Source organism: Equus asinus, chromosome 5, assembly GCF_041296235.1.
Source record: "Equus asinus isolate D_3611 breed Donkey chromosome 5, EquAss-T2T_v2, whole genome shotgun sequence".
Classification (NCBI taxonomy): Eukaryota; Metazoa; Chordata; class Mammalia; order Perissodactyla; family Equidae; genus Equus; species Equus asinus.
In genome coordinates this window covers 15,423,859-15,441,851 of record NC_091794.1, presented here as the reverse complement: position 1 = coordinate 15,441,851, position 17,993 = coordinate 15,423,859, and the positions used below count along the sequence as shown (strand labels likewise).

General features: G+C 45.3%; 1 protein-coding gene across 4 annotated transcripts in view; it reads right to left on the bottom strand.

The window, feature by feature from the left end:
• BOC (BOC cell adhesion associated, oncogene regulated) overlaps nucleotides 1-17,993 on the bottom strand; it is a 71,699-nt gene that overhangs the window by 36,166 nt on the left and 17,540 nt on the right. Inside the window, exon 1 of one of the 4 annotated variants that reach the window (XM_044771590.2) lies at nucleotides 11,028-11,132. The exons of the other annotated variants lie outside the window; for them this stretch is intronic. The gene's annotated coding sequence lies outside the window, so the exon portion shown is untranslated. Of the gene's footprint in view, nucleotides 1-11,027; nucleotides 11,133-17,993 lie in introns of those variants that run through there. 4 annotated transcript variants of the gene reach the window in all.

Below are 17,993 nucleotides of genomic sequence, written 5' to 3'. Positions count from 1 at the left end.
CTAACACACACTTCTGTCACAGCTAAACCAGGAGTTTGCTTCTCTGCTTTTCACTGCTTTAGGTCAATAAGGAAGCTGTGTCAACATTCTCATTAGGCAGGGAGGCATTAGAATGAGCTGCAGATAACAATGAAGGCAACATACCAATGATCTAGACAGCAGATGCATCTTCCTGAGTCATGCACATGTGGCGATATTAACAGTATATTTCCAGGAGGATGACATATATTCAAAACATTAACTCTTCTGGACCAGTTTATCTAGCCAGCGACTCTTTCAAAGACTTATCGTCACCACTGGAAAATCAGGGGAAGTAATTAAGCTACTCAACTGAGAGATGTGTTGTGCTCGCTGGTCTCTGGAGTTCCGGCTACCTACACAGTCTGATGGAAGCGCTGGCCATGAGCCCTGACATGGGGGACTGAAGGCTGAACTTCAGGCTCTTGCTAAGAAGTGCTTGGGATTGGCCTAAACCTTGCCTTTCTCCAAGCTCTTTTGGCCCTTGGCTGTTCACCCAGCTGCTAAGAGTCAAGAGGGCCACATTAGCTCTGCCCAGCGAGCACCCCTCCAAACCAGATGTGGGACCCAGCCCCACACTGATGTTCAGGATGTTTTCCAGGAAAGAGTTCTTTCCCCTTGATTCTCAATCCCTCCCTTTGCCTCGAGTCTTCGACATCAGAGGACCTCCAAGACTCTTCCACTGCCCTGGGAGAGGATGGGACGTTTTGTAAAAGAGGGCTGAAAGAAAAATTTTATAGCAGCTTTTCAAAAGTTCTTTCCTGACAAGTTAAAATAATTTCCTCTTGGTGTAGAGAGAGCTTTTGCTCTTTTTCAGACAATCCAGTAAATCAAAGGGTCACGTTATTAGCAAAGTGAAATTAGGGAAATTTCACGGCAAAGGATGCGAACGTAGCTGGGCAGGACAGTGGTGGTGGCAGAGGTGAACATGCCTGTGATAATCACAGCTACCTTGCTCAGCTTTTTGCATGAGGTATTCTTTTAATCTTCACAAAACCCCTAAAAGGTGAGGACTATTAGTCCCATTTCACAGGTGGAGAAATTGATTTCCAGATGTTAACTTGCCCAAGGTCACTAACTGTGGGCCTGGAACGAAACCCAGGTCGGGCTCATTGCAAAGCTCTGTGCTTTGAACCACAATAGTAGCCCCACTACTATTCGCTACTATTACTATTATCACTGTAGCTGGGATAAGGGTGATGTAGAACGGTGAGGAATGTTAAAGGTTCGTTAAGACGTTTCCAAACCAATACCAAAGAGCAAGCTTTTGGTGTCCTCTCAACTTTCCAGATACTTGTTTTAATTGTCTACTTTTCCCTAATGAAATACTGTATTTACATAGAACATGGCACAAATTCCCAATTATAGGATTTTAGGGAACTTGTTCATGACATGCTCCAGTTTCCCTTAAGGAGATTGCTGAACCTGCTCCTTCCCTGCCCCAGGAAAGAAAGGCAGGAAGGAAGGAGGGCAGGAAGTAAGGAGGGCAGGGAGGAAGGAAGGAGGGAAGGAGGGGAGGGAGGAAGGAGGGGAGGAAGGAGGGAGGGGAGGGGAGGAAGAAAGGAAGGAAGGAGGGGAGGGAGGAAGGAGGGGAGGAAGGAGGGGAGGAAGGAGGGAGGCAGAAACAAAATACAAGGTAATAAAGGACAAAAAGGAGACAGACAGACAAGAGGGCCAGGAGGGCTGGTTCTTATCTGAGCACAGGGCGGCTACAGAGGTGTTTGGGTTGTAAAGCCTACAAGGCTTTTACTGAGGAAATTCAGCCCAGACCCCCTCCTGCTTAACGAGCAGCAGCCAAACAATTCCTGTTACTTCTGCACCCTCGGTAATTTATAAGGTTCAAAATGGAAACAGACCCCACTGCTGCTGCCAGCCACCATCCTGCTTTTAGAAGCAACAGGAGAAAAGAATGTAGCTGGGGAGGGTGAGGGAGTGAGAGGAAGCAGGTATCCAAAGAGGCGGAAAGGAGTTAACTCATTAATCGCCCCTCAGAGTTGTAAGCAGGTACCATTTAATGACCCCAAATCAGGACACGTGGGGGCCTCATTCACATAAAAGCAGAACTGTGGCAAAAATATGAGGTTCCGGGGAAGCGCTGCAGCATCTTATCTAGCAGCTGGGGAAACTCAATTACTTCCTGGACAAGCTACCTTGTGAGTTTGGTCTATAAAGATAATTCCAAAGATACACGTTTCAGAGAACTTTGTTTTAATGATTAAAAAAAAAGGTACGTAATTGCAGTGTAACTTTGTCCCACTGTGAAATGAACAAGGTACAATTTCAAAGTTGGGTGCCAGGCAACAGTAAGGCCTGTTATTTTTCTTGGCAATGCAAACTATGTCTAGATCTTTCTTATTTTCTATGCATTTTCTCAGAAAAAGAGGAGAGATCAAGAAAAGAAAAAAGTCAAAACTAGAGAAAAGGGAAAAAGAATTCCTGCCATGAATTCCTCATTGAGGCCCAAGTACCTGCTATTTTTAAGGGTTATTTGGACACGAAAAATAAAAGAAAATGTATCTGAGAAGTTTAACTGCTGACATACATGTTCCCCACTGAAATAATCTCATCTGAGCAGACATTTTTGAAACCTTCCAAAAACAACAACAACAGAATACACTTCTGGGGTTGAGACCAAGCATAAGAAATTATAGCCTCAGAGTATTTATTTTGCGAGAAAATTACAAACAACTGAGAGCCGATCACAGGCAGGAGGAAGCCAGCCCCACCTTCTCCCCAGAGGGCAGGCTGATCGGCTGGAGCCAGACTGAGACAAGGGCACGGGAGGCCACATCTCATGCCCTGGTCATCCAGGCCACTGCAGCTCCCTCAGAAAGGGAAGCTCCATGATCTAAAGCACAAACACACCCTTTGGTTGTCCTACAACCAATAACCAAGCTGAGCTACACAGGAGAGTGTGAGATCTAGCAGACAGCATAGACAGACTTCGTCAAAAGCTTTCTTTCAGTGGCAAGAACAAGATCTGACTCAAGTTTCTGTTGCATTGGTTGAGAGGGGTTAGTTACATGAACAAAGAAATATTTTTGACCCTAAATTACATTTTCTGCATGTTCCCAATTCTGTAGTATAAAAGTCACCTTTCCCAACAGTCTTTGAAGGCAGAGAGAAGTTTTGCTTCTAGAAGGTGATGACAAGTGGCTGGGAAGGGAGTGCTAGGAGCCCCCGGGCCTCAAGAAAGAAGGTGGTACTCCTGCACAGCGGAGCGGCATTGGGGGAAATTTGGGGACCCAGCGAATTTAATTCTTGAAGGGTTGAGTATATGAGTTTAGATAGACCTAGGAGAAGGAATTAAGAAATAAAGGCCTTTTTTACTTAAAATGTTATACTTTTACCCACAGATGTAATTAAAGGGGAACAGTTTAAGTTAGGAGGGACCTCAGAGAAAATAAAACAATAGCTTAGAATAACATAAATGAGTTATAAATGAGGAGGGCAAGGCACAGAGAGGCTAAGTGACTGGCAGAAGGTCTCCCAGCTCATTCGGGAGGGAGATTTAGGCTACAAGGCAGGTCTTCTGACTCCTCATCCAGTGCTCTTTCCACTATCTGGACAGTGCCTCCCAGCAAATTGTTTCTGAGGTCATATTAACCAACCACATACAACTGCTTTTAGAAGTGCTCAATTTACAAGGTTTTTGAATCTACTTTCTTATGTATAAAAATAATGTTACCTGGATCATTATCTGTAACAGTAACTTGCTGTGTGGCCATTTTCATTCTTTTACCATTTACATTCTAATCTAGAACAATCCCTTACTGTTCTCCACATGAACCCCTTCAACAGAATTTTCTGCAGTGATGAAAATGTTCTATATTTCCATTGTCCACTTGCGGCTATTAAATAGTTGAAGTGTGGCTAATGTGACTGAGGAATTGAATTTTTAATTTTAATTTAGCCATATAGGGCTAGCGGTTACCACACTGGGCAGCACAGTTCTAGACTAATATCTGGAATATCTACCCAAATCACTCTAATGTCAAACAGGGAAGAACAACAATGGTTTGAGGTTCTTAAGTATGAGCCATGTTCTAGCCAGCCTCTAAATATATTTCTAGCTTATTCCTTACCCAAATTTTATGTGTCTTCTATTAAACTGTGATTGTGATTTTATTATTATTGGGGAAAATATATATATTACTGTGATCGACCAGACATACTAGACAGTATGCAAGGCACTGTGCTAGAAGATGGGTTCAGTCCTGAGGAGCTTAAAACAAAGCTGGGGTTGTAAGTCAGCTAGTGCTCAGTAAATATCCATAAGCTCATCTCCCGGCCTCCTCTGTGGTTAGCTTAGGGCCATGTGACTACTGCTGGCCAAAGAAGTGTCACTTCTGGGCCAAGGCAGTTAGGAGCTAGAGAACTAGAGAGCTACTTCCATTTCTCCCTTCTCCAGTCCCAGTGACCACATGTCACATGTTTCAGAAGGCACAGCTACAAGGTGGAAGAAGGCAATGCAATCAATGACAGAAGAAGGAATAAACCTTTGTTGCACAAAACCACTGAAATTTTGGGATTGCTCTCATGAAACAACTTTAGCATCTGTGCTCTAATACCTTAACTGATCACCAATTCAGTCAGCGGAAGCGGCAAGTGAGAGCAGAGTGAGGAGAGCATTTTCAATGTCGGTCTTCAGGAAAGGTTTTCCGGATAGAGGGTTTGAAACTGGGCCTTTTGGGATATGCATATGTAAAGACATGGAGGGCACTGCAGGAAGGTGACAGTGACCTGGCAGGAAAAGCAGGTGTTTGAAGGGTGGGGCCCCAAGATTTGGCTGTCACAGAAGATTTATCATTTTTTTTGATTGGCACCTTAGCTAACATCTGTTGCCAATCTTCTTTTTTTCTTCTTTCTTCTTCTCCCCAAAGCCCCCCAGTACATAGTTGTATATTCTAGTTGTATATTCTAGGTCCTCTGGCTCTGCTATGTGGGACGCCGCCTCAGCATGGCTTCATGAGCGGTGCCATATCCACATCCAGGATCTGAATCGGCAAAACCCCGGGCTGCCAAAGGGGAATGTGCCAACTTAACCACTTGGCCATGGGGCTGGCCACAGAAGGCTTACCTTGAACAGTGGTCTCCAAATTTTTCTGATCTCCTTTATAAGCATTCTGGGCAAATATCCCTAATATATGCATGTTTATTTACAAATTAAATGCACATACTGCTGAACTAAAATTTTAAAAAGAGTAGGTAAAAGTGAAACCATATTTTAATGGCCTGTGAATTGTGATATCATTAAGCTAATGCCTTAAGACAGAAAGTCTGCTTAGGATTAGGTTCATCACTAACGATATGGATGTAATCTCTTTCAAATGGTCTGCTTTCATGTTAATTATTTTGTTGACTTCTCATCAGATGTGACTCCATCACTGTTTTCACTTCCTAACATGGCTTGAAAAGGATCAGCTTGGCTGTTTTCTTCCTGTTGGCATGTGCCTTGATTATCAGCATCCTCTTCAACCCACAGTTTCTTTGCAGCAATCTCTTTAAGCCACTTGTCCTTTTGTGAGTTAATTTAGTTAAAACTAAATAATATAATCTGTAAATCCACTTAGGAGAGAACAGGAAGACAGGGGAGTGAATGAACAAGCAGTGAGTTCCCATGTCAAGCCCTCCACGGAGTAGAGATCTCTGGGTACTGTTGTGACATCTCACTGCCCAACATCAGGACTAAAGAAAGACACCACCGTCAATTGTGGTGTTAAGTATGAGGAAAGCTGAATTTCTTTCCTATTCCTTTTTTATATAGACATAAGCCTTAAGAGAATCTCTACTATTTTCTTCCCATGCCCCAGTGGGATTTCTTGAATTTCCCCTTCAGAGCTTGCATCCCACTTTGGAGACTATTCTATAAGAATGAAAAGAGGCCAGGTAGGAAATTGAGCTTGGGTCATGCTGTGAATGACTAATTTCAACTACGGGTGAAATTAACACCATAGACAGAGGGGAACTATCGATGGGTTTGAGAAGGCAGTATATGATCAAAGTGACATTTTGGGGAGATTAGCAAAACCTGGGCTCCTCATTCACACTGACCCCCAAATTTGTAACAAGCTGCTCATCAACAGGGACAGAACCTATTTCCACTCAGTGGAACCCCTTCACCATCCAGGCGAAGGAAAAGGGAAAAGAAGGAGCCTGGACACAGCACGTGGGCTCTGGGGAGGCGCCCCCCCAGAAAGAAGCGACTGCTTCTGAGTGAAGGGAAGCTCTGGTCTCCTGATCCGCCCACTGGATGAATCTGATCCTCTCCCCACTCCACCACTTGAGGAAGAAGTTACTACTGAGTCTCGTTTCTTCCATGTACCCCTTCCTGAAAATGGCCTCATTTCTTTAAAGAATTTTTTTTAATTTACCCATAAAGAGAGAGAGGAAAGAAACCCACAAACCTTTATTGCTAAACTGGAAAAAAAGAGAGAAAAGGAAAACCACTTCCTTTCTTCCTTCCTCTCTTCTCGATTCCCCCCACCTATTCCAGATAAATTCAATTTGACAACCCTGCTAATTGGATAAACGCAGCTCCTACACTCCTAGAAGGCCATTCCCTCTTCTATTTTTTGTTTTTGGAGGGCTCAAAACAGGGTGATTGTGCTGTTCTTTAACACGAATTCCATCTGCTTTATTTCTCTCTCTCCATTCACCACTCCTCTTGAATATTTATGAGGCCTTCCCTCCTCGCCTGTCCCTTTTCCACCCCACCCGCCTTTCTCCCTCAGACTCCCTCTCCCCGCCCTGCCTCCAGCCTCCTCTCCCTGCGCTCAGAACTGGACAAAACCCTTCCAAATGGCCCCCCTCCTTGCTTTAGATAAACACAGGCAGTGTCAAGTGTGAGGAATAGGGGGGAGGCAGGAGGGGGCTCAACTGCCAGTCAGGCCCCCAGCCTTCAATGAGGCCCAGGGGCCTACCCTAATCTGCTGCATGCTTGCCATATGGGGGCTGTGTTGCCCCGGGAAACACTAACAGGCAGAACGGAGCTTAATAGAGTCCATATTCATTGTAATGCAGTGAGATAGCTCACGGCACCACTGCCCCTTCGTCCTGGTTCATTCTTCTGTTTCCCTCTTTCTTTCTGTTTTTCCTCCCTTTTTCTTTCCTTCCTTCTTTCAAAAGGACCAAGTCCCCAGAGAGCTCTACTCTGGAGAGGCCTGAACTGGCAGAAAGGCTGGACTTTGGGGTTAGGAGTGAGGAAGGTGGGGTTTGTGTGCGGTGGGGGTTGGAGTTAGTGGGGAGAGGTGGGAAGTGGGAGCTCCCAGGAGAGCAGAGCGGGCAGAGGGGTGTAGCTTCTGCTCAGGGGACGGAGCACGTGGTATTGCACGTGTGCAGGGGCGTGCGGGTCTGAGTCTGCACACATGTGTCAGAGAGTGTGGTGGGTGGGTACAGGCTATTAGGGCCTTGGAGCACAGAAACTTCAGTTATTCAGCCATCCATGCCTAGGTATCCCAACATCGTTCCCATCTCAATCCCAGTCAATTTAAGGCCATTAAGACAGTGACACCTCCCTCCCCCGGGCATCAGGCCTGTGGCCAATTCCTAGCTCTCCAAGTTGCCTTGAAGAGACACAGGTGTTGCAATGGGATGACATCACTTGAGAAACAAATCCCTGGAGGAGCAGAAGACCCCCCCCCCAACCCTCCACCCCAACCCCACCCCCACCCCCCAGCCTGCCCAGTGAGGCCCACTTCCTCCTCTGGCTGCTCTGCTGAGGAAAAGGTAACAGTTGTCTTTGGCCACAGCCAAACTAGGCGTATGGGGGGTCTTTGTCTTGAGAGAGTGAGTTGTCTAGATTAAGCCTTGCCGTCAGTACATCTGGCCACAGTGAGACACAGGGTCCCTGAGGTCAGAGGTGATCTTACCCCAGGGCCTGAAAGGAAAGGAGGGCAGAGACTGTGGGCGGGAACGGAGAACACTTCTCTTACCTTCTCAGAAAAAATAAAATTGGCAACTGAGACGTGATAGAATTCCTCAGAGAAGAAAGAATCAGTTTTGTTAAGTTGTGAAACATAAAGCTATCTGTTCTGTGACTGTAAAAATCAGAAATTTGAAATCAAGATAGAAAATAAAAGCAAAGAAAAACTATGAAAACTTTCTCGTACTCCCCTCAGTTGAAAGTTTGACGCCATGGTGTCTGGCACAGAGGAGGAGCTCAGTGCGTGGTGGCTGAATGAATGAACCAGAGATATGCTCCTACAGTTTCACCATTGCTGACCAAGAACTTGAAACCCTTCACCCAACTGACAACTACCATCAGGGTTCGGATGGGTGACAATGGCTTTAACAGAAGCAAAATGCCCCTGCCATAGTAATGCCAGTATCTGTGACAGGGGTCTGTTGTTACCCGCCTCATCCAATGCCAAAGTCAGGCAGGCTGAGTCAGATAAAACCACTCAAAGCAAGGCAGATACTGGTGCTCGTTGTGTTTTTTTTGCCTTCCAAACTTGATATATCCTACTTTCCTTGTTCTTACCCACCCCTGAGATGCATCAGAAATCTGAGGTTTCCTAGGCTCAACCTGGGGGTTCCGACCGTAGGAGAGTATATGAAAGTTCTTATAATTTTTCTTTGCTTCTATTTTCTATCTTGATTTTAAGGTCCTATAGCCCAACAACCCTGCAGGAAATGGTACAGTGGATATTTCAAAAGCCAAGTACAATTCCGTTTCCTGGCTCTGAAACCTAAATAGCATTTGGTTATCTGAAATGCTACCCAGAAGCCAGCCTCAGCATCCTATCCGTTTACATCCATTAGGGACCCATAAAGGAAGTCACGCCTCTCCCCTGAGGACTCCAAACCAGAGGAGGTGAAGACACACGACTGAGCAGGGTCTTACAGGACTCTGAGAGCGCTCGCCCTCCCTGCATGAGCCTTCCCCTCCAAGTTTTTCCTTCGTAGCCCTCTTCCCAGTTGTTCTGACTCCAGCATATTGCACGAGTTACAGAAGAGTGCTCCACAAAGGAGCGAGTGGGGACACCTGGAGCCCCACCGCTAGCAGTCCTGGAGCACTCTGGGAGCTCAACAGAGCAGCCGAGCTCTTCCCAGCCTTCCTTGTGCTGAGCGCCTTCGTCAGTAATCTTAGCACTGATGAGTGTGATGCGGTGAGGGCCAGAATGGCCAACTCTTAAAGGGACAGCTACTCTGCTCTAACCCAACTATGTCCCTTCACTTCCCTGCTCAGAGGACACCCACTCATGACCTGCTTATAAAAACATACACTCAAACTCATCGACACTTACCCTGTCTTCCCTAAAGCCACGTAAAGCTTTACCATCCACTCAGCTGCCCAACCTTGGACTCAGCCTTGGCTCCTGGCTCTTCCTGATTCCCCACCCCAGGATCTGATCAGTCGTATGGCCTCTAACTCCGGCCTGAGCAGCCAGAAAAACACAATGCAATAGAAAGACAATGCATGCCACACAAATCATTTAAAATTTTCTGGTAGCCACATTTGAAAAAGTGAAAATAATTTTAATAATATCTTTTAATACAATATAACCAAAATAGCATTTCAACATATCAACATAAAAATTATTAATGAGGTGTTTCATACTTGTTTTATACTAGGTCTCCTAAATCTAGTGTGTATTTTACGTTTACTCCACATCCCAGTTCAGACTAGCCACATTTCAGGTGCTCAATAGCCCCGTGTGCTAGTGGCTACTGTCCTGGACAGCACAGGACTAGAACCCTCACACTGGCATCCTGACTCCTCCTGTCCCCATGTAGTCAGCCTCCACACTGCCACCTACCTTCTTTCTAGAATATCCAGATGAACTAAACAGTAAAAATGATAAATGGGCAGCTACCTTTCATTGAGCAAGCACTTCCCATATGCCATAATCCATAATTCATCTAATCTGATATAATTTTCACAATGGCCGTGTAAGGTAGGCATATGATCAACCCATTTTATTATAAATGACAAAATTAAAGCTCAGAGTGATTAAATATTTCGTCCAACACCACACAGATGGTAAATCACAGAGCCAGGATTTGAACCAGGTCTGCCTGACGCTAAAACCCTTGGTTCTTTTCACTCTACCATACTGCTTTAAGTAAATTATGCCATAATAATTGGACTATTATGTAGCCATTAAAAATGATAATTATAAAGATCAAGTAGCAACATGAAAAATGTTTAAAAGATGTTAAGGAAAAAAACATGGATTTCACTTTGTAAAAAACATATAAGCAGTTGGGTGAGGCCTGGAAGGGAATATGAAACAAATAAAAGCAGCTGATTTGAAAATGTGAAGGAATTATGGGTTATTTTTTTCCCCTTTTGAGGTCAGTTAAAAACAGACAAGCAAATGAGCTGACAGACTCACCTTTGATGGCTCCTCAACTGAGTGTGATTAAATAAAATTCAAACTCCCTTGCACAACCTTCCAGTTCTTTATAACTTGGCTGAAGTCAACCTTTCCCACAGCCCTACAATCTGGGCACACTGTATTTTCATGGCCTCTCTTCTATCAGAACCATCTTCTCCTTCACCCTTCATTCCATCAGAGGAACACTGAATTATCCTTCAAAGGTCACCATATGATGCCTCCAGTGACCATTCCTCACCCCAGTTTCCACAGCACTTTGTGCACCTATTATAACACTTCCACAATGTTTATGGATTTGATCACATGTCTGTAATGTGCCTCTTCCCTTGGACACCAGACTATCAACTTCCTGAAGGCAAGCATGTGTTAAATTTATCTTGGTTGTAATCCTAATGCCTAGAAAAGCTTTCATACATCATAGGGGCTCAGTCAATGGCTGCTGAACTAAAGGGCTCTGTTCAGATTAGAAATTTGGGATTGAGAAGGAACGTTCATCTGACCCACGGCCCCGTGGAAGGGATGCATAGACACACACTGTTATCAGTGGTGGAACCAAGGGGTTTTTCTGGGAGGAAATGACTGCAACCAGGCCTTCATTTTTCAAAACCAAAGGGACCCTAGATCAGAGTGGGCAGCCCTGGATTGGGGGAGGGGGAGCCAAACTACCTCAGAGAAGTCAGTGGCCCCGCAGATGCTCCACGGCTTGAGGTTTCAGTCAAGGACCTTCTTTGTTTTCCTTCTTATCTCTTCTCCCAAAACAAACACCCAACTCAGCCTGAGGCTTCAGGCTTCCTACAGCAACTGGACTGCAAGGGACCTAACCTAGGAAGATACTGTGGTTAGTCATCTACCCAGTATCACCATGGCCCTGAGCCCGGGGCCAGGGTGGATGGTGGTGGGCAGAGAGGGATGGGACAGAAGAAAGAAGCAAGCTTTTGAGCGAGAAAGAGGACAGGTTCAGGCCTGAAAGAAAGAGCATGGGGAGGGGAGGAGGGATGAGAGCAGAAATGTGGGAAAAGAAACTAAATATGCTGAGCTCCCCACCAAGTGCCAGGTCCAGTGCCGGGGGCTTCATATACATGATCACTTTTCATCTTCACAACCCACAGAGTGTTACTCTCCACACCTTTCAGATGGCGAGAGAGGTCATCAAAACCCTTCTCAATGCTTTACCCCATAAGGATTTTAGGGCTTATTTCAAATTTGTATTATAGACATACCTTCTCTACTAAGTGACAGCGCGTTGGAACTCAGCAGGATCAGGTATTAAGAAACCATGAGATTTGGTTTGGATATGAGCCCTGCCACTTTTACCCATGGTGGAAGGTGACTTTGCGTAAATTACTTAATCGTCAACCCTCATCTTACTCTCTGTGAAAACAAGAATGATAACACCTGCTTTGCCAAGCTACTAAAAAGAGTTAATGAGACTACATATGAAAGCAGCCTGGCACATAGGAATCATGCAATAATTTGGGGAGACAGGTGTCATGGAACGTTTCTACTGAATGCTACTCACTGGACGTCTAATTTCATACGGTGGCATTGCCATGGGCAGGCTTTCAGATTAATGTCCTTAAGACTTAAAGATACGTTGCACTTTAACAACTCCAGACACATGTGATATCATCTCTTTGCTCCTTGTTCCTTATAAGTGGTACAAAATTAAGCAATGGACTGATTTTGCTGCCCTACACACATGCATCAGAAGTTCAAGAAATATTCTTTGTTGAAAAAAAAAGCAGTAACACCTACATTCTACATGGTGTTTCACAGAAAGTGTAGGTTAACCTACCTTCAGAATAGCTCTGTGGGACAGGAGGTCCACGGAGAGTGCTATAGCGCTCCCAAGTTTGTGGCAAGATTTAATTTCTAATCTCTCAATCTCCACCCAAGAACACTAGTCAACATTCGTATCACTTAAGCTAATAACTCCCCCGCCAAGTTTATGGCCTCTCTCTGCACTTTTGATGATGATGATGATCATAATTTCTTCAAAGCGTCTCTACTTGTTTGGAGAGAATGGGGCAAAGGTCCCCCTCACACAGTAGGTCATTTGGGACAAGAAGTGAGGGAGAAGTGTTTATAGAAAGGAAAACATAGCCCACTCCCAGCCCCAGAAAGGAGCTCACCTCCCACCTCATCCGTGAATGTGCAAAGTCACAGCAAAACCGCCTGCTCTTTTCCCACCTACCTGTTTCTAAGGACAGCCTACGCCAGGGCTGTATCTACACAAGTAACCGATGAAGTAAAATGGCAACACAGTGACTGGAAACAGGAGCATCCATTCCCAAGCCTGCTGGTGCTCACAGTTGACAAAAGGTCCAATGTAAAAGGAATTAACTCGAGCCCAGGCAGACAGCACGAATAAGGTGTGTACGAACACACCAGTCCCAGGACCCGAACAGCACTCAAGGCAGATCTTAACATCTTCAAGTCCGGTCTCTTTGGACAATGGAAAAAGGATCCCCTCTGACAAGTGGTCTGAGTGTGAACACAAACTTACTATCACGAGCAGGCTCAGGAGAAGGCGGCTAGAACATTGATTCCACCTGAAATGCTCATGGAAAGCAATGGAGCCCTGAGAAGAATAGACTGTACTATCCCAGGAAATACACCAGGGAGCAAGCCGTGCTCAGTGTGCAATACACACAGAACCACAGAGAAGGGATTTCCCCCTCAGCATCCAGAAAGGTGACAGGGTTGGCTGAGAAGTGGAGTGGGATGAACAAGGGTATTCTGCTTAGTGTCTATGTTGAGAAGAGCAGGCAGAATAGCTGGCAACCCAATGTCATTCCTGATGAGAGGTACAAGTCCCTGGGGGGGACTGGGCAGAGTTCAGGTGAGTTTAGCAAACTCACACTGAGCGCCCACTAGGTGCCGCGCACTGTGCAGAGAGTGGAGAGGATGGAGACAAAAACTAGGCAGTTTCCCATCCTTAAAGAACTTGGAACCCAGTCAAGATTCAGTTTTGACAACATCTTTCTGTTATACCAAAATTAAAATGCAGCACAGCCTCAAGAAAAGATCAGAGTCGAAGATAAGCTGGATTTTACTAAGTACAGGCAAGGACCAGAACCACTAGCAAAGGCATCAGAGGAATGATGAAAAAAATGTATCACACACTTGAGCATGCACACACACACACACGCACGCTCAGGCCCTGCTCAGCACAGAAGGTCACTGCTCCAACACAGCCCCCTTTCACGGGTCCAAAAAGAAATTCCCCTTTCTATCATCTAGGTTCATTCGCAGCACAGTTACATCCGTTACAGTAGCAGAAAAGCTTAGAGCTAACAGAAGCCTAGGACCATGTCAAGCTGTAGCTTTGTCACTGTCACTTCTTGCCATATACCAACTTATTGGTTAGCGTGTCTCTCTCCTGCACACAGAGTAGCTATTAAGTGAATGTTTGCTGAGCTGCAAAGACCTCCTCCAAAATGTTTTCCAAGCCTAACTCGATTTGGTCCTTGGAGCTCGGTTCCTTTGAACCCCCGGGTACTCCCGCTGCAAAGCAGAGCTTGAGCAGGGGAAGGCGATGTGTGAGCCTCCACTAGCTCCGTTCCTACCTCCCTCCGGGATCTGGCTTGGGAACCACTGTGGTTCTTATGCAGGGAGACGCAGGCAGGACACAGTCTTCCCTGTTGCAGCATCTAAGCATGAGGGGGAATGGGGGTGGGCTTGCCAAGGAGGAGGTGGGGAAGCAGAATGAGAAGGAGGTGCCTAAGGAAATCACTTCCTTCAATAAGCACTCCCCGCGCCTGCTCTAAGTCAGGCAGTGGTTAGGCCCCCAGTTCCTGTCCCCTCCAGTCCTGCACTTGCCTGGTGAAAGTCCCACCACACTAAGTATTTACGGTGCTCCTGACTGCCAGACCAAAGGCTTCAGGGATCAGGAGTATCAAAGATCTTATTCACAAGGGTATCTTCAGGTCCAACACAGTTCTAGGCATTCAGCAAATACCTGCTAAGTGAATGAATAAGGACCTGAGACACAAAGGTGAAAGGTCACGGCAGAGAGGAGAGAGAATTGTGGTCATATAGTCAAGGAGGGAGCTGGGCGTTTAGGAAGCCCATGAACTGAAAAAACTTACTTTGATTTACCCTGTTAGGTAACATAATTACCACCACGTCCAATTAAGCTGTCACTTGCAGTCATTTTCCATGCCTCTTCATCATGATTAAGCAACCAATGGCACGAGGCCCACAGCCACACCCTTCACGTGACTCAAAACAGGTCTCAGGTTCTGTGACCCAGAATGAATGAGGATCAGGCTGCTGCTTCTTGGCCTGACTTGTTCTGGGGCTGATTCAAGCAAATGCGGGCAAAACCAGCCCCATCCCCAACACACAGACATACATACATACACAACCAACCCCCACAACACACCACCCCTAAAAGGCTAATGCATGCTGGCAGGACATCTGAAACATTCAAACGAAAAGCTGAGCCTTGGGGTAAAATGGGGGAACTGCTGAAGTCAGGGCGAAGATGAGATCAGAGGCTACCGCTCTTCAGATGGCACCGGGACATGACAATGACTCTCCTAGACTTTCCTGCAAGCAAGAGACCCTTACCCTGAACTTTAGGAGAACGCACCTTGATGCAGGACAATAACATCTAAATCAAAGGGATGTTGAAGGAAAACAGGTTACCTTAGTAAATCACCTCATAACGATTGGTACAAAGCAGTTGTTCAACAAATGACAACAACTTATGAAATTTGAATAACTCCCTTTAGGGTTACTTTAAGGAGTATTTTCATTTGCCTGATCCATGTTGCAGATTTATCCCTAGTATTTCAATGAAAGAGGTTTAAGAACGAGTAATATCTCAGGGGCCAGACACCTCCACCTGGGCTTTCTGGGCATCCTGCTCCTAACACGTGCACGCCCTACCTCTAAGATAGACACACACACACAGGCGTGTGCATGTGTGCTCACACAGCAAACAGCTCCAGCTCCAGCTGCTAAGTACACTTTAGAATCATGACAGTTTACTTTCTTTCCCAACTGACCTCATACAAACCCACTTTCTTCACCGCCTCCCTGACCCCCATATACACAGTCCGTCCCCCACCGCCCTCAGTCTTTCTCAATTACAAAGCTCTTTTAAATCACCTAAAACTTAAAATAAATACCAACGTGGAAACCTGGAGCATGCTCCACAGTCCATCTGTCAGTCCCTGCCTTCTGCTGGAAGCCCCCGACCCTAACTCCTGTCAGCTCTTCCCAACTGTGAAGCCCAGTGGCCCTGGTGTGAGGCTGGCACATGCCGAGAAAACAAACACATGGAGTCTTGCCAGCTGGGTCAGGCACCACTGTTTACAGCAGGGGCGAAGTGTGGGGAATTGGAGAGGCGTGCTGCAGGGTCAGGAGCAGAGTGGGTGGGGATAATGCTAGCCTGCTGCTCATGGCCCTACCAGCTGCAGAGGATCCCGATGGAAGCCCAGTTCCCAGGTGCGGGCCATCCTGGGGATGACTAACACCATTGCTATGCTGGAGGGAAACCGGAAGTCTTCGAGAGCAGAGAGCCTTCTGCCCTGCTCATTATTGCAGCCCCTGCATCTATCACAGTGCTTGGTACACAGTAGGAACACAGTAAGTGTTTGTTGATTAAATGAATAGATGAGCTTTTTCTCCCTGACTGCCCCCAAGCTTGCAGATGGAGGAGGGGTAGGTAGAGGGGAGGTGAATGAGGAGTGCCTAAAACAGTGCTAGCTGTTGGGTGTTAAAACATGCTAGCAAAAATAATTCTGGGAAATGCTATGTTAAGAAAAGCTAATTAGGTTTCTTTACTGCAGGCCTTTTCAGAGCCTTTAATAGGCTATTATGCATCGTGAATCACCAAGAGAGGGAAAGAGCATGCAGTGAAGTCTGAACTCAACCACAGGCCTGGACTTATTTGACCACACTACTTTTTTTTCTCTCAGAGTACCATTAGTGAGGAAAATTTTGTCAAATACGCTTAGGGAAATGCTGGCCTAAGAGGTTCCTGGAGAATATCCCAAAAGCAACTTGTGAAACAATGTAATCCCATTTTTGTAATTAAATAAAATTACATGTGAATATGTGGTGCATAGTTATTTGGATTGTCACAGGAAAAGGTCAAGGGGCACTTAAACGTTAACATCAATTCTCTCTGAAGATGAGGGGATTTGCACTTTTTACATTAAACACTTCAGAAATAGTCAAAGTGGGTATGTAGTTACTACTTCTGTAATTTAAAAGGCAAATTTGAAAGAAAAAACCAGCTATACCTAAATATTATAGTGTTATCACTGATATTTCATCTTTCCAAATGCCTGGGGGCCTCATTTCTCAACAAGCCCTTGGGCCATAAAATGTTGCTCTTTGCCCCATTATCACATCTAAAGAGTTTCCTGGGTCTATCTCCAACATTCAACCCCTTTGGCTTGTAAAGAGCACCCCCCTAATTCCAGGATTCTGCTGCTTCCACAATATGGACAAGTGTTTTGGAAAAAATGAAAACATTTAATATTCTGTTAACAACTTTCGCAAATCTGAAATTACTTTGTTCAGCGAGTTGTGTAAAATACCCAAGTACCTGGTTTGATGAAATTATCATGTTGGGCATATTAACATTTAAAGACTGCCTTTTCTTGTGCTAAATTACCAATTTCCTAATTCAACCGATTCGTAAATACAATTAAAAGTCATTAAGATTTAACATACCAGGTTTTGTTGCAATATCAGATTAAGGCAAATATTTAGAATTGGAAGAAATATCTTGGCATAAAACAAAGAAAAGTATTTGACCATTTGTTGAGTGACTATGTGTGAGACAATGTACATGTATTATCTTGTCTAATCTCTAAACAACTCTGTGAAATAGGTACTGTCATCCCCATTTTACAGATACAGCAATTGAGGCTTAAAAAAAGAAAACATTTTGCTCAAGTAAGGGATTCAAAGCCAGGGCTGTCTGCTTCCCCTGCCTGCTGGTCTCGGTGTCCGTGGCAGATTCAAGCAGATATACAACAAACTGTTTTCCAGCAAAGGAATTGAGAAAGAGTGAAAAATCCAAAGTCAGTCTGAGTTGGAGTCATGCACTAGCCACCATGTTTAGGGAGAGGTCGGTTTGGCAGGTCCCACAATGCATTCTGCGTCCAGCTCCTGAGGCGGCGTTGTCACCCACCCCACCCAGAGTCAGTCCTGAGGTCTGAGTGCTTAAATCGCATCCAAACGTTGGCGGCACTCGGAATGTGGATCCAAGTTATATGCGCCAGCATGTAGTGAGAGACAATAAATGTTTTCATTTTTTAATCTGGCCTCTCTCTCATCTTCCTTCTGTTCCTACACAAGTCTTAGACCGGAGGTTCCCCACTCTGGCTGCGTGGAAAAATCATCTGGGAACACTAAAACACCAATGCCCAGGCAGCACCTCAGACAAATTAAGTTAGAAACTCTGGGAGGTGGGGCCAAGGCATTGTTATTTTCAAAACTCTTTCCTGGAAACTGAAATGTGCAGCGAGGGTTGGGAACCCCTGGGAGTCTCTGTCATGGATCTGGGGGTCATTTTGATCAAGGATCTCTGTCCCAAATGCCTTGGTTGCACTGGATGTCATGGTTGGGACTGAGAATATGGCATAAAGATGTTCCCTACTATATTAT